This window comes from Silurus aristotelis, assembly GCF_946808225.1.
Source record: "Silurus aristotelis genome assembly, chromosome: 12".
In the NCBI taxonomy this organism is placed as follows: Eukaryota; Metazoa; Chordata; class Actinopteri; order Siluriformes; family Siluridae; genus Silurus; species Silurus aristotelis.
In genome coordinates this window covers 11804372-11824189 of record NC_139585.1, presented here as the reverse complement: position 1 = coordinate 11824189, position 19818 = coordinate 11804372, and the positions used below count along the sequence as shown (strand labels likewise).

Here is a 19818-nt window from a genome sequence, read left to right as displayed (position 1 = left end):
CTGACATAGTGATAAAGAGAATGTGCAAAATGACTGGAATAATCTCTGTTCCCTTGGCAGAAGATAAAACCTCCATTTAAATTAGCTACATGTTAAGTCACTGGGTGTCCCAGACATCACCATAAAGAAATAATGTGCCAGAATTAAAAATAAATATATATATATATATATATATATATATATATATATATATATATATATATATATATATATATATATATATATATATATATATATATATATATATATATACATTTTTAATGATTTACTATTATATAATTACATAAATTATACAGTGAGTATTTGAACACTCTGCTATTTTGCAAGTTCTCCCACTTAGAAATCATGGAGGGGTCTGAAATTGTCATCGTAGGTGCATGTCCACTGTGAGAGACATAATCTAAAAAAAAAAAATCCAGAAATCACAATGTATGATTTTTAAACTATTTATTTGCATGATACAGCTTCAAATAAGTATTTGAACACCTGTCTATCAGCTAGAATTCTGACCCTCAAAGACCTGTTAGTCTGCCTTTAAAATGTCCACCTCCACTACATTTATTATCCTAAATTAGATGCACCTGTTTGAGGTCGTTAGCTGCATAAAGACACCTGTCCACCCCATACAATCAGTAAGAATCCAAAATGCATGGTTTGAAATCATGCATGGCACGGAAGGTTCCCCTGCTTAAACCAGCACATGTCCAGGCACGTCTTTAGTTTGCCAATGACCATTTGGATGATCCAGAGGAGTCATGGGAGAAAGTCATGTGGTCAGATGAGACCAAAATAGAACTTTTGGGTCATAATTCCACTAAACGTGTTTGGAGGAAGAAGAAAGATGAGTACCATCCCAAGAACACCATCCCTACTTTGAAGCATGGGGGTGGTAGCATCATGCTTTGGGGGTGTTTTTCTGCACATGGGACAGGGCGACTGCACTGTATTAAGGAGAGGATGACCGGGGCCATGTATTGCGAGATTTTGGGGAACAACCTCCTTCCCTCAGTTAGAGCATTGAAGATGGGTCGAGGCTGGGTCTTCCAACAAGACAATGACCCGAAGCACACAGCCAGGATAACCAAGGAGTGGCTCTGTATGAAGCATATCAAGGTTCTGGCGTGGCCTAGCCAGTCTCTAGACCTAAACCCAATAGAGAATCTTTGGAGGGAGCTCAAACTCCGTGTTTCTCAGCGACAGGCCAGAAACCTGACTGATCTAGAGAAGATCTGTGTGGAGGAGTGGGCCAAAATCCCTCCTGCAGTGTGTGCAAACCTGGTGAAAAACTACAGGTAACGTTTGACCTCTGTAATTGCAAACAAAAGCTACTGTACCAAATATTACCATTGACTTTCTCAGGTGTTCAAATACTTATTTGCAGCTGTATCATACAAATAAATAGTTCAAAAATCATACATTGTGATTTCTGGATTTTTTTTTTTAGATTATGTCTCTCACAGTGGACATGCACCTACGATGAAAATTTCAGACCCCTCCATGATTTCTAAGTGGGAGAACTTGCAAAATAGCAGGGTGTTCAAATACTTATTTTCCTCACTTTATATATATATATATATATATATATATATATATATATATATATATATATATATATATATATATATATATATATATATATATATATATATATATATATATATATATATATATATAAAAAGAGTATTTTGTAAATATTTTATTTTTTATTTTCATTTAGATATAGGAAGTGAGCATCTCTAAGAGATAGAGAAAACATGTTTTTTGTAAATGACTGTTGGATGATTTACACTGCCAGCTCAAAACAAAAGAACATTTAAAAAAATAGAACTACTCAGGTAAAGTACATTTTCCCCAAACATAATGTGAACAAGTTAATATATCAAGTCAAGAAGCTTTTATTGTCATTTCCACCATATATAGCTGACGCAGTACACAGTGAAATGAAAAAATGTTTCTCCAGAATCCTGGTGCAGACAATACAGACAATACAGGACAGTGTGACACACACACACACACACACACACACACACAACACATAATAGTGCCAACCAGTAAACCTACTGAATACTGTAATATTGTAGCATTCTGACAACATAAACCAGACTTTTTTGCATTCCTGCTGTTTCTCCATTTATATAAATCTCATGGTTATTGTTCTGGCCATAACCTACACCATACAGAACCCGGAACTAGCCGCTGCTTACTCTTTCTGTCCCAGCTCTCCCTCTCTACACACCTTGCTTATCCCAAAATCCCACCTCTTTTTACTGAACCCACCTGTTCAAGAAACATGGATCTAACAACTTTAACCCTTACTCATCGCTGAACACTACAGAACATTCTAACTTAATTGGTATCCTTAAGCACCTGTAATGACATTACAATATGTTATAGAGTACAATGTGCGAAAAGAGAACTATAAACAAGAGTGATGAAATCAGCAGCAAAAGCCGCGATCAAAAAGTGCAAAACAGCATGTAAACAGTATAGTATTGTTAAATATAATATGGGTGGTGCTAAAGACATGTATGTGTATGAATTGAAATAAGTATTAAGTGTGTGTTAATATATTTATATATTATTAATTTATATATTTACATAATATCTTCTAAATTAACAATGGAATACAATTTATTATTGTATTATAACACCATTTTTTTATGAATACATTATACATAATAATTAATAAACATAAACACCCTCTTCAAATATTTTCTTCATTTATTTATATGTTCTAAAATAATTATTTGAATATTTATAAGTTAACAATTGTGTACAAACACATGTTGATATCCAAATGCAGCATAAGAGTTTATTATCTAAGGGACTTTGTTTCATTTTTGTAAAAATGCAAATGAATGCAGGTAACAAATCAACAAAGCACCTCTTCACTAAATCGCATTAGTGATTTCCACTGCTGTTTTGTTATATTCCACCACTGAAAGTTACTCCTTTCACACCTTCAACCTTGTCCAGATGCCAACTCAATATTGCTTTGCTATGCCTCAATGCTCCACACTTCTCCCATTCGCTTCATTGGCTGCATGATTGATCGTTGGCACTTCGTGTCTGGGTCAATGTGCTTATCAGGTGGACTGTGTTGAGCTCCACCTGCTCCAGGATGGTGCTGGATTTGCCAGTGTTTAAGCGCATTGAGATGTCCTTGCCAAGCAGACGCAGCTAGTCTTCAATAGCTTGATACTGGCATTTAAAAAAGTGCCCTCAGAGACCCAAAAAGCTGCCCTCCAAAACATGCCAAGCTATAAAAATCCATGAGGTAGACATGGGAAGTGTATTTGACCTTGGATATCTTGACACTCCAGCCATGCAATATCAAACACTCCTTTTAAGAACCTTACAATGCACCAAAGATTAGGAAACTAATGTATGCAGCTGCGTTCATTGAACATTCCATTAAATTTTTGAGAACATTGAATTCCCATTTGCACAGCCTAAAAGGATATGACAAAATACCTATTTACCAGCACACACACAGGGAATCTGGCACTTATAACTGGGTAATAGCAATACGGCAACGAAAATGATGCATTCATTTATTTATAAAACATAAGCTTGAGTCAGTGAGCAGTTGAACAAAATGGCAATAACATTTTCCAGAATTCCAGTCTGTACTTTTGCTCTTTGATTTAGCATGTCTTGAGATAACAAACCATAATGCTACTGTGGTTCAGTGCCATTTCGATTGACTGTATTTATTCCCAGGATAGTGAACACCACATAGAACCACTTACACCTGAATGTAAAAGGTAACACACAAGTCAAATGGTTGTGCTATATTCTATTAACTGAGTGCAAAGGAAATTAAAAGCTCATTTTGCAATGTCTATTGAAAGACATTTCGGGAAGGGATAGGTTTGTCAGAAATGTTGATGCCATTTTTGTGCTGTATATAGATGGAGATGACCTGGAGTCAAACTCATTTCACTCCACTATTGCTGCTAAAATGGAGATGTTATAATAGTTACCATGCTGCTTAAGTAAATCACACGAACATCAGGTTCCAAATTCCAGTGAAATTTTAATAGGCAGTTGTCAAAAATAGTGGTTAACGCAGGACAATTCCTGATACGCTAAAGAGGAAATTAAGGCTCTACCGGTTCCTTTGGCTTGTCTTGACAATGCACTGGCTCTGTTGCTATTGTACAGTACTTCAAACTGCCCTAAATCTGAAGAATTTGAAAAGAAAAAGTAGATAAATTTTTAATTAAGTATAAAGAACTTCAAATAAGCAGCACTCAAAAGAGATAAGGTTTAAAGTCAGGGTTAAAGGCTTTTTTTGCTAAATGTAAGATTGGCAGAAGGTCACAAGTTGTAATCCAAGCATCACCAACACTACTGGGTCCATGATAGAGACCCTAAACCTTTATCTTGTCATTTTGAAAACCGTTTATCATTTTGACGGTGCTTTGGATCAAAACATCAGCCAATTTAGAAAACGTAATTCAAATGTTAATATCATGTCAGCATTAATTATTACTCTACATCTGAACATTTAGGATGTAATGATTGATCTTATGAAGGAAATTATTAGATGATCTGCATGAATCAGTAACGGTGGAGCAGGACAAATTGCTGGCTTTAGGACTGGCAGCTGTGAAGAACCGTTCCAAACATAAAAATTTATCTACTCAGGGCAATTTACCCTCTTCTGCCACTGTTGCTGATTTGTTCAAAGTCAGTCTGAAATAGCACAATTGCTTATAATGTCACCCCTTTTATTTTTGAGGAGGCTTAATCTAACAGTGCTCATCACTTCAGCAATACTGGTAACTTCTCAAGTGTTAATTTGAGAATGCTTTGAGTGATGAGAGTCCCCTCAGAATAATCATTCTTCAGATTATGTTGTCTTTCAGTAAGTGACTGTTTCAAGTAGGCTAAATTGAATTCAAAATTCAAAGAGCAGGTAGAATTTATTTACTAAGTCGATAGAGCGCTTAGTATGTAATGGGACTGGGGCTGATTTTTCCCCTAGATTTCATCAGTTAGCATAATTATATGATTAATATTCACGATTCTCATTCACCTCCCAACCGGTGTAATAATGTATGCCATCAGTACACAAATTTGATTATTGAAATCTCATTGACACCATTGCCTTTGTTTAATTTCATTGACATGGAACACAGACGCCAGAGATTATCAAGGTTATGCAGCATATCTTGTTACATTTATTCCCACAAGTGCCACTTAAAAGTCAAAACTCATCAACCTCCACCGATCTCTTCTCATCTGCATACATAATCAAGACAAGTTGTCACTGCATAGGTCATCTGTGTGATGGTGAGGGTTTTTCCCTCTCTGGTATAATGCCGCATTACTCCTTCCATAGTTTCTTGAGAATGAAAAGTTAGATGATTTTTTTTCCAGAGCATATATTGCGGTGAATACCTAATGAGAGTAGTTCATTAGCATGTGTCAGGCTCTGTGTACGCTGCATTGACCCGCACGTCGGCCCCTGATAATGTGAAGCTGTGGCCTGACAACATTCTCAGAGCGTTGTGCCAGCATTGGTATAGTGTTCCCTCAACTCATCACCCTCAATAATCAGCAAGCATATGGCTTGCCAAGCTGCCAGCTCAGATTAAGAGGGATATGAAAGTTATTCGTTGTCAGGCCTGTCGTAAACTTGATTAACAGATAAGCAGTTGAGATTGCATAGAAGTAAGGGAAGACGGATGAGATTCATCTGGAGGAGAGATCTACATATAATTATTCGAGAGGAGGGGTTGGTTTTTGGAGGTCTGTATGTAGGAGAACAGGCTTTTATATCATGGTAGCCACCAAATGACAGTCTTGAAATTGTGGGGACATTAGTTGTATAATAAGAGTAAAATATTACCTAAAATATGGAGCCTAACACTAACTTTAACATCAGTTAGATAGAAAGAAAGAAAGAAAGAAAGAAAGAAAGAAAGAAAGAAAGAAAGAAAGAAAGAAAGAAAGAAAGAAAGAAAGAAAGAAAGAAAGAACGAAAGAACGAAAGAACAAAAGAAAGAAAGAAAGACACACTATCCATGAGCAGCAATGCAAAGGAATATTAAGTAGAGAAGAACTAAATTAGACTAACAGCAAGTGTGGACCGGACCAATCTTAATAAATAATCAAGTGCAGACTCATGAATAAAAGATGGGTGGGTAAGTAGTTTCTGAGAGTGGTTGTAGCACTGCAGGGACACTGTTTCCTCAGTGGAACAACCTACACAAAGGTTCTCACAGTTACATCCCTGTGGATTCTTTTCACCCTGGCAGTGCCAGTCTCAGGGCAAAGGCTCTCTCAAGATTACCCAAAAGACATCCCAGATCCTCTTGAGCCTTTCATTTAGCTGTTGCTTTTCACACCAAGCACATTTTTTATTGCAACACACTCAGTTGGATTTTTATTATGTTCAGGCACATTTCATTCCTCAGCTACATGGCCTGCTACACAAAAAAAAAAAAAAAAAATAAAAACATTTTAATGGACAAGCCTGCTATCTGTATATCCTTTTCAAACAATAAGGCATGTCGTTATTTATTTCAGGGAAGGTTTACTTTCCCAAATTACATTTTGTCCAAAAACAATGAAATATCGGTTTTGAGTTAATGGATTTTGAGTTTTAGAGTTTTGTTGTGCATCTGTTTTTCAAGAGACCAAACACTGAAACAGATGTATGCAGGCTGGCCAGTTTCCATTAAGGCTAGCTTTGGGCAGTCACAAATGGCTCATGAGGACAGTCTGCATATGTGAAAAAAAGTCATGTTAGGCTATATTCGCTAAATAGTTGCATACACTGACTTTAGTCACATTTCTACTTCAGTGCATTGGCAATAATATATTGTAGTATTAACATTGGGTTATTAAACAGATCTTAAATGAACTCTATTCTTGAGTACAAAATGAACTGGTACAACAACTACAATGGTTGAACATGGTTTATTATAATGATCCAATTTATAATTGTTATTTTTTTTTCTTGTTTTTTAACAATAGTTCTGGTTAAATATTTGGATTTGGATCAAAAAAAAAAAAGAGTACCTACAGCTCATGCTTTATTTATTATCAGTATATTTTTGTCTTCCTAAAAAAACCTATAGCAGAGGCAGTATAATCCAGACCTAATTCTATTAAAAATATAATAAGAATAAGGCTAATTAGGTATTTAGAAATTATTTTTTTTAAATGTCCTGGGATGATAAAACTTTTTAAAATAATAAGAATTTATTTGTGTCTATTTTTGTTTTCTATTTATTTTAATTTTATTTTTTGCAGAGCCTGATGACATATTTAAAAAAGAAAGCAAAGTCTTTGTGACATTTTATTTTCTATTCAGTCATTCATATTCATTATTCATATTCAAGCTTCAGGACAGTGAAACATCCGGAGTCTAGCCGAGCTGGATAAGACACCTGTCCATTTCAGAGCAATATACACACACACATTCATATTCATATTCATTTAGATTTTATTTTAACTGTCATATTGTTGTCTATGTTATCCATTTTGACTCTGATATACTTCGTAAAATGAAGTAATAGCAATTAACCAGTCAGACATTTGGTGTGACTTCAAGTAAAGATTTGAAAAGAAGTTGATTTGACTTTGAAATTTGAAATTGAAAGAAAAATAATAGTGATATTGTCACAAATCATGCATTCATAAAGGAATCTGCAAAACCAGTAGTAAACTGGGTTTTTGTTAACTTAAATAAAGTAGTAGTATAAAGTACTCAGTTAGGTCATGGAAACAAAAATGGGAGCATAAAATAGAAACTATCAAACAGATTTTTCCTTTTTAAAGGGGGTAGCCTTTGTACATTATTGAACATGAATTTTAACATCCAAATTTGATTACATGCTCCTTCTACTTAACTTATGCAAATGCTCTTTGAACTGCAGTTACCAACAAAGCTGGTGGAAACAAAAAACAGATGAATGATGCCATTCTTTAAAGAGCCTTAATTAATTCGACAGATATTCTTATATTTATCCTTGCCTTTTTCTTTTTTCTCCACTCTCATTTCTCAGCCACTTGGCCTACTGAACGAAAGTAAAAGTCTGTAAGTGAATGAACGTGAACTCTCCTTTACCCCTGTGTTAGCCACTGGTAGCTCACAGACAAAAAAAAGGCCTGAGGCAAAGAGGAGGGTATATAAGTTCTAAGCCTACAAGCCCCTATGGGAACCCGTCTGGCTGTGCTTCCAGAACACCAAGCTCTTATGATGCAACAGACAAAGCATGAATCAAGCTCGGTGATTATGTGAAAGTAGAATTACTTGACAGCTCAAAAAAGTACTCTTGTCATCTGAATTATGTATTTTCCTCTGTCATATGTCAGTATTTTTCAAGACTACACTTTTCTTTAAGATTCACAATGCGAGAAAATTGGAGAAAGAAAAAAATGCGATTCGTAAGTCATTTTAAAAGCATGTGAGGAGTATGTGTGGATTCAGAGCTCCTGCTGTGGATGTTTTTAGAGAGAAAAAGAAAGCAGTGGAAGTGAAAATAAAGTACAACCTTTAAGTAAGTGCTGAACTCTGCATTTTGAATTGTCTGGCTTCTTGCAAAAGACTTTCTTATTGAACTTAGACTGTCGACATTACTAAATGCACTGATATATGATGTATTTTTGCATACATGAATGTTTCTTTTGGGAAGCTTTTACTTTACTACATTATAAAGTGTTACTTGTACTTGTTATTTGTTATAGTTTTGATATATGTACTTTTAGAGTACTTGAGTAGAAATAAAAAAAAGTCCTTTCTGGAATTATAATGAAACTTTTTTTTTTACTTAAGTAAAGACATTTTAGTGCAGCAAATTTTAGGCTTCACTCAGGCTTAGAATATGGAAATGAAGTTATTAGTTTATAGACACGCATGACTAAGAAACAATTTCATTTAAAGGCAATTGATAATATTACACTTCTATGTAGACCATGTGTTCTGAAGGTTTGCACTCAATATATAATATGTAATGTAATATACATATTATATATATATACCCACATCTTTAACAAATATGAACACTCTTACATTTCCCATCAACTGAAATAATTTATAACTCGTATTATATCATGTTCTCAGTTTCAACATTTTCTAACAAGCTTTGAGTGGCATGGCTCTTGATGAAATCATTAACAAGAAGGAAATGAAGTCTTCTGGCTCAATAAATCACTTGCCTATCTAATTCTCTCATTTGCTACATTTCCGTCTTGTTTAATGAAATGCTTCATTAGGCTGTGTTAAAAGCAAGTCCCTCATAGGAGCGATCTCCAAATAAATGTCCATTGTGTTCTATTACGACATTGTATAATGGAAACACTTTTAAAAGCAAATAATCTCTGCTTTCTATTCTATTACAGTAATTTCATTGTCAGTCATATAATACACCATATTATTAAAGCAGATTTCTGACCGGTAAAAATAAAAATAAACATTTTATTTATATCTATTTATTTTTTTCCACCAAGCACCAGATGTCTATGCATGTTTATTGGGATAAATCTGAGCGACCCCTTATGGTTTTTGTTTAGCACAAAAATTGTCAAAGAAAATAGTTTAGTCTGTCTGATTTGCTACAAATGTATCCCAAGATAAGCCCTAATACAACCATTAAAAAAAAAATAAAAAATACACACACACACACACACACACACACACACACACACACACACACACACACACACACACACACACACACACACACACAGGATATTATATATATATATATATAAAAATAAAAATAAAAGAGAAAGAGAGAGAGAGAGAGAGAGAGAGAGAGAGAGAGAGAGAGAGAGAGAGAGAGAGAGAGAGAGAGAGAGACAGCTTAGAGCCTGAAATGCACCCTTTTTATTTCCACAGACTGAAGGTCCTTCTAAATCTGTGGAGTAGTGTTTAAGTCTTTACATCGTTCCTGGGTTGTACTTTTACTTTAAGCTTTGAAATTGCTTTTTTTTTTTCTTTTGGGTACATACAATAAGGTTCCCCTGGATGGTCTTGATTGTGGAAAGTAACATTGCAAAAAATTCATTATTATTATTATTATTATTATTATTATTAGCTCTCCAATATTAACTAAATATCAAGGCTAATATTAAGCAAAGTGCTTTACAGGAATTCGATGAAGACGCTGACTGGGAAACATCAATGTGTTCAGCAAGACAACATGCTTAGTGTGTCAGTTGACACATCTGATTACAAGAGTTTCACTTCCTGCAGGGCATTCTGTTTCTTTAATTGCTTTCTGTAATTAAGATAACCCCTGGTGACACTATGTATCTGTATCTGTCTTATTACTACACTTTGCAGTGCCACAAATAAAATGCACAAGTGAAAGTTAGAAATGCTGCATTTCAACTTAGGTCTTAATAGGGTCTGGCTGCATTTGCATGATTATGATGGGTTGGGGTGGGGGTGGTTTTGTTGGTTGGGGGGATTGGTGGTTGGTTGGCTGGTCGATAAGAAAACACATTTTTAAGCTTCTGGTGCAGTGACAAGCTCATACATAGGGAGCTGATAAAGATGTTGATTGAATTGTACTTTCAAGGCACTGCGGTAAATGAAGGCATCAAAGTTCTGATTTTTAGAGCCCTTAATGATAGGTCTTAAATGGTGCTCAACATAACCTAGGATTGCTGGTCATGGAGCAGCTTTAGAAAAGAAGAAAAAAGAGGATGGGATCATTTGGTGTTGCCCTGATGCTGGCACTTGAATGAGTGGCACATTTAAGTTTGAGATAGCTTAGGTGTTAAGGTGAAGAGGTAGAACAACTTTAATTCTATTGTCTATTTTATCTCTGTAACATTGTTGTGGAGAGGTCTAAATGATTTCCTCAGAAGGAAACTCACACCCCTCCATTTTCCCATCAACATAAGCTTAACACAGACTCAGAACGCTCTATACCCAGAAAACCAATAGTAACCATATTAAAGCTATAGCAGATATGCTGCAATAAAACAATTCATTTGTTTATACTGATCGAAAAACTCCAATAAGTTAATTCTTCCACTCTTCCAGTAAAAGGGATCTCTGGTATATTATGAGAACAAGTTAATTTATCATCATGCGTGCATCAGTAGTGTTTGATTGTCACCTAACAGACAATTAAACATTAGTATTAGCTTTATGTCTAAGTACGTTCTATTAATCTTGCAGGTGAGGAAAATGTGACTAGCGTTCTGTGACATTTTTAAGTTAATTGCAAATTCTTTAGTCTTATTGTCAGTATCTATAGTTTTTTCTTATATTAAAGTACCAGTGAATGTACTGCTGTAATATGCACTTTGAAGGACACCCACTTGAAAAGGTAAAAGGGAATATTAAGGGTCATTAAAATGATTCCATTTCATTTTTACAGGTTATAAATATCTAATTTTCTGCCACATTTTTCCCATCTTCTTTTCTCTTAATATAATTACACTCATTTTCATTGCCACTATTCCATCAATATGCTGAGGAAAAGCAGACGTATTTCTTCCATGCACTTTGTGAAGCGAACTGTTATACGCTGTACATATATATTCTGTTCAAGTGTTTAAGTTGCATATTTTGATTTGGTGAATAAGCATATTAGTGTGTTTTAGTGCCATAAGATTCACTGACTCATTTTTTTCATTACAACTCTAATCTAAATGCAAATTCTGCCTATCCCTCTCAACCAAGATGTGTGGAAGCAGTTTTTTTGATGTTATATAGCACTGAAGTATTCTTTTTGTTCAGGATTTCTTTCTTCTTTTTGTGCTTCTGCTTTATTATATTGTTTTCAGGAAATTCCATAAAGGCTGAAGGTGGGCTGTTAAAATGGGGCCAAGGGAATTTGGTTGAAGTACTTCCAATCAGAGGCCAGGGCCAGCGTTAAACGAGTGCAACATTTATGATGAGATGCGCCCTTAAATAAACAAGGTTTGCAGGAGAGACAATATATCAAATCATCCTCTGGGATATGAAAGATTCTTATTGTGCATATGTGTTTGTGTGCGGGTGTGCTAGTGTTAATACCACATAATAGGTTTAAAATATGGTTAGTATTGATGTTACAACTTAAGAGCAGGGAGTCACATTGATGGGACACAGTTTGTGGATACATAACGCTGGGAGAATATTGATCTTCTAAAACAGCACCTCACTTCCTTTCCTGTAATAAAAGATGCCTGCAGAGCTCCTCAACTTATCCGACTGCAGAAATTCAGGCCCTGTTCCCTGTTCTTCACTGCTTTGTATCATTTGTCAGACTGAAAAATGTGATGTCTGCTTGATGCTCATGTTCCTGTCTTTGTTGGCATTTCATATTGGCCAGCAAAGTCTCTCGGATAGTGCTGATATGGGCAGCTGACGCTAAAAGGGTCCATCCTTTCTCCTTCCAGCTGGCCTACCCATCAATCTTTCCATTGCTCACTTGATAGCATGAGTGCCACCCACACATCTCTCGCAACACATACACACATTCATTTGATCTTTGCAGGCAGATCCATTACGAAAAAAAAGGGGAATACTTATCAATGTTTCTCATACACTGTTATTTATCTTTATTATTTTGAATTGATGTTTCATGTTTTGATCTTGTTTGTTTTTACTTTCCTTATTTATACAACTGAGCAGTTAAAGGTTAAGGGCCTTGCTCAAGGGCCCACTTCTGGCAGCTTGGCAGTGCTGGGATTTCAACTCACAACCTTTTGATAAGAAGTTCAGCATCTTAACCACTTAGCTACCATAGCAACTGATCTGAAGCAAAGTTATAAGTACTTTCTTTCGGCTTCTCCTTTTAGGGGTCGCCAAAGCGGATCATCTGCATGTTTCATGTTTGATTTGGCACATGTTTTACGCTGGATGCCCTTCCTAATGCAACCCTCCCCATTTATCCGGGCTTGGGACCGACACTAAAAGTGGCTGGGGTTGGTTCCCTGACCGGGGATCGAACCCGGGCCGCAGAGGTAAGAGCGCCGCATCCTAACCTTTAGACCACCAGGGACCCTCAAAGCAAAGTTATAAGTAGTTATAAGAAATTAATAGACTATTTGTTGGAAATGTGATGTGAAATGTGCATTTGATTCCATTTACATATCATAGGTGTGGGTTTTAACACTATTTTAGTTTCACACACATAATAAAAATAAGTTTTAAATAATTTATCTCTAAATCAATTTTCATCCTAGTACATTTTCTGTTATCTTTTTTTTTTTTATAATAAATTACAACAAGTTTCTTTTCAGTTAGTTTAAAATGTAGACACTAATATATATAAAAAAGATTTCTAATTGTTACAACTGTATAGATTTCAGTTATCTTTAGTATTTGATCATTTATTGGTCATTTCACATTCACAGACTAACTGGAATATCAGTCTAAAAATCTCAGATTTAGTGTTCAATAGGCAACCAAAAAGCCCATGCACACATACATGCAAAATGTTCATGAATATTCATATCTAGATAAATTATTCATGCCTTATTTGCATAAGGACCGTCATATTAGATGGTTATGAGGAAGAGAACAATTAGCACATTGTGTTTTTAACTTATTTGGGAGTGTTTCACTTTCCTTTCCAGTGCTGTTTGCTACAAAAATGCCTTCATTATGCAACACTGTTCAGTCGTAAGACTGCTGCCCATTCTATGGTTTTGGCATTGCTTGTATAGCATATGCTGTCTATATGGCTACTTAATACTCAGATGATGTGTTGGTTTCAGGAGCTAATGTGACTTAAAATAGGAAGAGAGCAATGCTGCCACATGACTGTGGTGTTTGATTGTGCTTCTAGGTAATATTAAACTTTAATGAGCACCACATTGCCTGAGACGGTGCTTCAGCATAAGATAAGCTTTATTATCTGGGAGACCAAAGTAGGATGGAATCAATACCGCATAACAGAAACATGGCCCAGGATGGAAGGGCAATAGCACTATATACATGTAAATGAAGATTCTCTTATATAGTAAAGAGTTAAAATATATGGTTTAAGCACGGTTCAAGGTTCAGCCAATGATATAAAAAAAAAGTATTGAAAGGACAACCAGAAAATGTGTTTTACACTATGGTTTATATTTGCTTTACTTTGTATTTGCACATTTTGATGAAGTACACTTTGTAACACAACCAATTGCTATATGATTAAACTTTGTATACTTGGAAAAATAAGCTTATTTCCACTCTTTTGAACATTGTTTACCTTGCAATTGATATAATAATCCATTCAAAGTAAACACTTTAAGTAACTCCGGGAGCAATTATGTAGTGTACTATATGTGATATGGTCAAATAAGCATAATGAATAAATAATAAGTGAGATTTTAACTTGGAGAAGGCCTGATTAATTATTTAAACACCAAAATGGATCTACTATTTTACCACAAATGAATTATATCTTAACAGTACTGAAAATGGAACAATAGAAGCATGTAGTGTCAAATAGGTTAAGCATTGGTGGGGGGAAAATGTACATATTTCCTACATTGGCTGGAAGCAAGATTTAATTTCAGCACAAAGAAAATAAGTCTCCACTAAGGGATAATGCATTTTGAAGAATAAAACTGTACTTCCTTCATTACTTACAGACCATAATGTGTTCTCTAATTTCCAACAAGTAACACATAGTATTGGAAAGTGAGTTATGAACAAAACACAGCAATGTTTTATTTATTTTATATTGTATTTTTTCAGACAAACCTGTGCTCAGACAAACCTGTGCTCAAAGTTTACATTCATGTCTTTAATTTTCTTTCAGAATTTAAGTCTTATAGTGTTTAATGTATTTGCTGAGTAAAGAAAATAGGCAGGCTCTAAGGATCTGTAAAAACAAACTGCCTGGTTCTTGTAAATGGGTCTACTAATTTGGAACAAAAGCAAGACTGTGGAAAATCTCTGGTAAAGTATGCTATTAATAAATCATTTTCTTCAAGGATGAAACTAAACAGACTACCAAAGCATTGGTGGCCAGAGATGTCAGCTCATGATAAGAGTACTTATTCTGCCCAGACACAGTGACATGTCACTGACGATTTGTCACATGCACCGTATGATAGTCACCAGAGCAAAATTAATACAGCACATCCTCAACCAATCACTTCTAAAGTCATTCTTATCCAGTTTAGACCGGCTTTAAAGTCTTCATGCAGTACGTGCATCGTGCATCTTGCTTCAACACTGAAACTGTGTAATAGTCTGTCTTCTGTGGTTACTTCTACAATTGCCACACTTTTCTGACTCCCATAGAAAAAAGTAACTTTATATTCTACTTATATCTCAATATGTTGTACTGATATTTAACCTGGTTTCTTTATCAGTGTGTGTGCATGTGTTAACTATTATTTTTTTTACATTATTATTATTATTATTATTATTATTATTATTATTATTATTATTATTATTATAATTATTATTATTATTATTATTATTATTATTATTATTATTACTATTGCAATTATTACTATTGCTATTATTTTCATGACATTTAAACTGATTGTCTTTTCTTTACATAAACCCAGCCATTAGGGGGGCACAAGCCAGTGCACTCTTAGTGCCGGTCCCAAGCCCGGGTAAATGGGGAGGGTTGCGTTAGGAAGGGCATCCAGCGTAAAACATGTGCCAAATCAAATATGCGGATCACAAATGAGAATTTTATACCGGATCGGTCGAGGCCCGGGTTAACAACGACCGCCACAGGTATCGTTAGCCGACAGGGTACCGGTGGAAATTGGGCTACTATTGGCCGAAGGAGGAGAAGGAGAGGAGGAAGACGTCTACAGAGACGGCAGGAAAAGGAGCAGTGTAGGAGAGTAGAGGTTCGGGTTGGTACTTTAAATGTTGGTACTATGACGGGTAAAGGGAGAGAGGTAGCTGATATGATGGAGAGGAGAAAGGTAGATATGCTGTGTGTTCAGGAGACCAAGTGGAAAGGGAGTAAGGCCAGGAACATTGGAGGTGGGTTTAAACTGTTTTATCATGGTGTGGATGGAAAGAGAAATGGTGTAGGGGTGATTCTGAAGGAAGAGTACAGTAAGAGTGTAGTGGAGGTGAAGAGAGTTTCTGATAGGGTGATGATCGTGAAGGTGGAGGTTGAAGGGATGATTCTGGAGTAAATTAGATGAAGTGGTAGATGGTGTACCTAGGAAAGAACGATTGGTGATTGGGGCAGACTTTAATGGGCATGTAGGTGAAGGGAACAGAGGTGATGAGGAGGTGATGGGTAGGTATGGTTTTAAGGAGAGGAATGTGGAAGGGCAGATGGTGGTAGATTTTGCTAAAAGGATGGAAATGGCAGTGGTGAACACGTATTTTAAGAAGAAGGAGGATCATAGGGTGACGTATAAGAGTGGAGGAAGGTGCACACAGGTGGATTATGTTCTGTGTAGGAGATGCAACCTGAAGGAGATTGGAGACTGTAAGGTGTTGGCGGGGGACAGTGTAGCTAGACAGCATCGGATGGTGATCTGTAGGATGGTTTTGGAGGCGAAGAAGAAGAGGAGGAAAGTAAGGATTGAAAGAAGAACAAGATGGTGGAAACTGAAGGAGGAAGAGTGTAGTGTGAGGTTCAGGGAAGAGGTCAGACAGGGGCTTGGTGGTGGTGAAGAGGTGCCGGATGATTGGGCAACTACTGCAGGAGTGATGAGGGAGGCAGCTAGAAAAGTACTTGGTGTGACATCTGGAAATAGAAAGCAAGACAAGGAGACGTGGTGGTGGAATGAGGAAGTGCAGGAGAGCATTAGGGGAAAGAGGTTGGCAAAACAAAAGTGGGATAGACAGAGTGATAAGAAAAGTAGGCAGGAGTACAAGGAGATGCGGCAGCAGGTAAAAAGGGATGTGGCGAAAGCCAAGGAAAGGGCATATGAGGAGCTTTATAAGAGGTTGGACACTAAGGAAGGAAAAAAGGATTCATACCGATTGGCCAGGCAGAGGGACCGAGCTGGGAAGGATGTACTGCAAGTTAGAGCAATAAAGGATGGAGAGGGAAATGTGTTGACTAATGAGGAGAGTGTGTTGAGAAGATGGAGGGAGTATTTTGAGCAGCTGATGAATGAGGAAAATCAGAGAGAGAGAAGGTTGGAGGATGTGGAGTTGGAGTTGGTGAAGCAGGATGTAGATAGGATTAGTAAGGAGGAAGTGAGAGCAGCGATTAGGAGGATGAAGAGTGGAAAGTCGGTTGGACCAGATGACATACCGGTAGAAGCGTGGAGATGTTTAGGAGAGATGGCAGTGGAGTTTTTAACCAGATTGTTTAACAGGATTCTGGAAGGGGAGAGGATGCCTGAGGAATGGAGAAGGAGTGTGCTGGTACCGATCTTTAAACATAAGGGAGATGTGCAGACCTGCAGTAACTACAGGGGAATTAAGTTGATCAGTCACACCATGAAGTTATGGGAAAGAGTAGTGGAAGCCAGGCTGAGAGAAGAGGTGACCATCTGTGAGCAACAGTATGGTTTCATGCCGAGGAAGAGCACCACAGATGCCTTATTTGCTTTGAGGATGTTGATGGAGAAGTATAGAGAAGGACAGAAGGAGCTGCATTGTGTATTTGTGGATTTAGAGAAAGCGTACGACAGGGTGCTGAGAGAGGAGTTGTGGTATTGTATGAGGAAGTCAGGTGTGTCAGAGAAGTATGTGAGGGTGGTGCAGGACATGTATGAGGACAGTGTGACGGCAGTGAAGTGTGCAGTAGGTACGACAGACTGGTTCAGGGTGAAGGTTGGACTGCATCAAGGATCGGCCCTGAGCCCTTTCCTGTTTGCAGTGGTGATGGACAGGTTGACGGACGAGGTCAGACAGGAGTCTCCCTGGACTATGATGTTTGCAGATGATATTGTGATTTGTGGTGAGAGTAGAGAGCAGGTTGAGAAGAGCCGGAGAGGTGGAGATATGCGCTTGAGAGAAGGGGAATGAAAGTCAGTAGGAGTAAGACAGAGTACATGTGTGTGAATGAGAGGGAGGGCAGTGGAGTGATGCGGTTGCAGGGAGAAGAGGTGGAGAAGGTGGAGGAGTTAAGGTACCTGGGGTCAACAGTGCAAAGTAATGTAGAGTGTGTTAGAGAAGTAAAGAAAAGAGTGCAGGCAGGGTGGAGTGGGTGGAGAAGAGTGACAGGAGTGATTTGTGATAGTAGGGTATCTGCAAGAATGAAAGGGAAAGTTTATAGGACTGTGGTGAGACCTGCGATGTTGTATGGATTAGAGACAGTGGCATTGAGTAAAAGACAGGAGGTGGAGCTGGAGGTAGCAGAGCTGAAGATGTTAAGGTTTTTGTTGGGAGTGACGAGGATGGACAAGATTAGAAATGAGTTTATTAGAGGGACAGCACATGTAGGATGTTTTGGTGACAAGGTGAGGGAGGCGAGATTGAGATGGTTTGGACATGTGCAGAGAAGGGACATGAATTATATTGGTAGAAAAATGCTGAAGATGGAGCCACCAGGTAGGAGGAAAAGAGGAAGGCCAAGGAGGAGGTTCATGGATGTGGTGAGGGAAGACATGCAGGTAGTTGGTGTGAAAGAGGCAGATGTAGAGGACAGGGTGGTATGGAGACGGATGATCCGCTGTGGCGACCCCTAATGGGAGCAGCCGAAAGAAGAAGAAGAAGTCTTTTCTTTACATAATGTATTTAAATAACAAGCACTGACATAAATACTGACAATGACAAAGAACGTTTTGGTGATTTCAAAGAAATAAACTTTTGCTGCATTAGCTCTGCCCTTCAGTACTCTACATAAGGATACTTGCATTCACTCCATATTGAATTAAATAGTGGATCTCGCTCACCCAGTGAGCCTAAAATGGACCGGCAGACCTTGGATTTGCAGAGAATATGCGATGAGGCTAAATTAGCTATTTTCCACTGGATGTTAAACACAGGTTCTATTTGAAAATAGACCTTGGTAAGCATAGCTTCTCTCTCTCTCTCTCTCTCTCTCTCTCTCTCTCTCTCTCTCTCTCTCTCTCTCTCTCTCTCTCTATCTGATCTAATGAATCAGAATTTTCTCATTCCTAACACGTCATAAAATTGACACGTGGGCAAAAGCTGGTCAGGTTGCTGCAGACAAGTCCGAGGTCACCATCAATTTCTGACACACTCACCAGTCTGATTGTTATGAATGTAAATACCCCCTTAACTTCTGTCTGCAATAACATCTGTAGAACTTAGGTTTTAAATATTTTAAATATTTTATATAGTCATTCTTTTCAAAGCAATTCATTGCTGTGCAAGAAATTGGTTTACTGAAGTTTCTGATAAAAGACTATGATCATATGATCTGCTACAAGCATGAGGCATGGTGGCCTATGGGTAGATTTACCGTTTGAGTGTTCTAGTAACAGTTCCTATTCCTAATGCCCAAAAGACACTAATGCATAAAATTTTTTGCCCAGTTTATTACGCCTTTTAATCAGGAAAATAAAAAAATTAAAAAAGGTTTTTCAGAAGATATAACTGGTCCAACTACTAAAATTTGTATCGATTCATGATCTGTCCTTATGTAACGGATATGCTCTTCACCTGCCAGTGATGACAAAGATAGATACAGAATTCTGCAAATCTATCCAGGTTACATTCTACCTCGAATCATGTCTTGCATAATCCCTATTTCTATTCTTGTCCAGCTGTCACAAATCCATTTTATTGATCAATTATCATACATAATTCACAAGTTTATCTAAGTGACCACTTTAGTGAGTAGGCCTGTGCCAAGCAGTGGATCATAGAAGGCTTAATGTGGCTGAATGTGGCATTTGCAAAGCGAATACTGGGAGGTGGCTGCTCAGTGGTGAAGATGTTGGATTCTGAGCAGAAGGTCATGGTTTTAAATCCCAGGACCACCAAGCTGCCACTGCTGGGCCCTTGAG

General features: G+C 37.2%; 1 protein-coding gene and 1 long non-coding RNA gene across 2 annotated transcripts in view; both read right to left on the bottom strand.

Moving 5' to 3' along the window:
• The window catches only part of LOC310734576, a 342084-nt gene that overhangs the window by 171716 nt on the left and 150550 nt on the right, over positions 1-19818 (bottom strand). The gene's annotated exons all lie outside the window — the stretch shown is intronic.
• Positions 1-19818, bottom strand: part of cdh12b (cadherin 12b) — a 136114-nt gene that overhangs the window by 93211 nt on the left and 23085 nt on the right. The window lies entirely within an intron of this gene.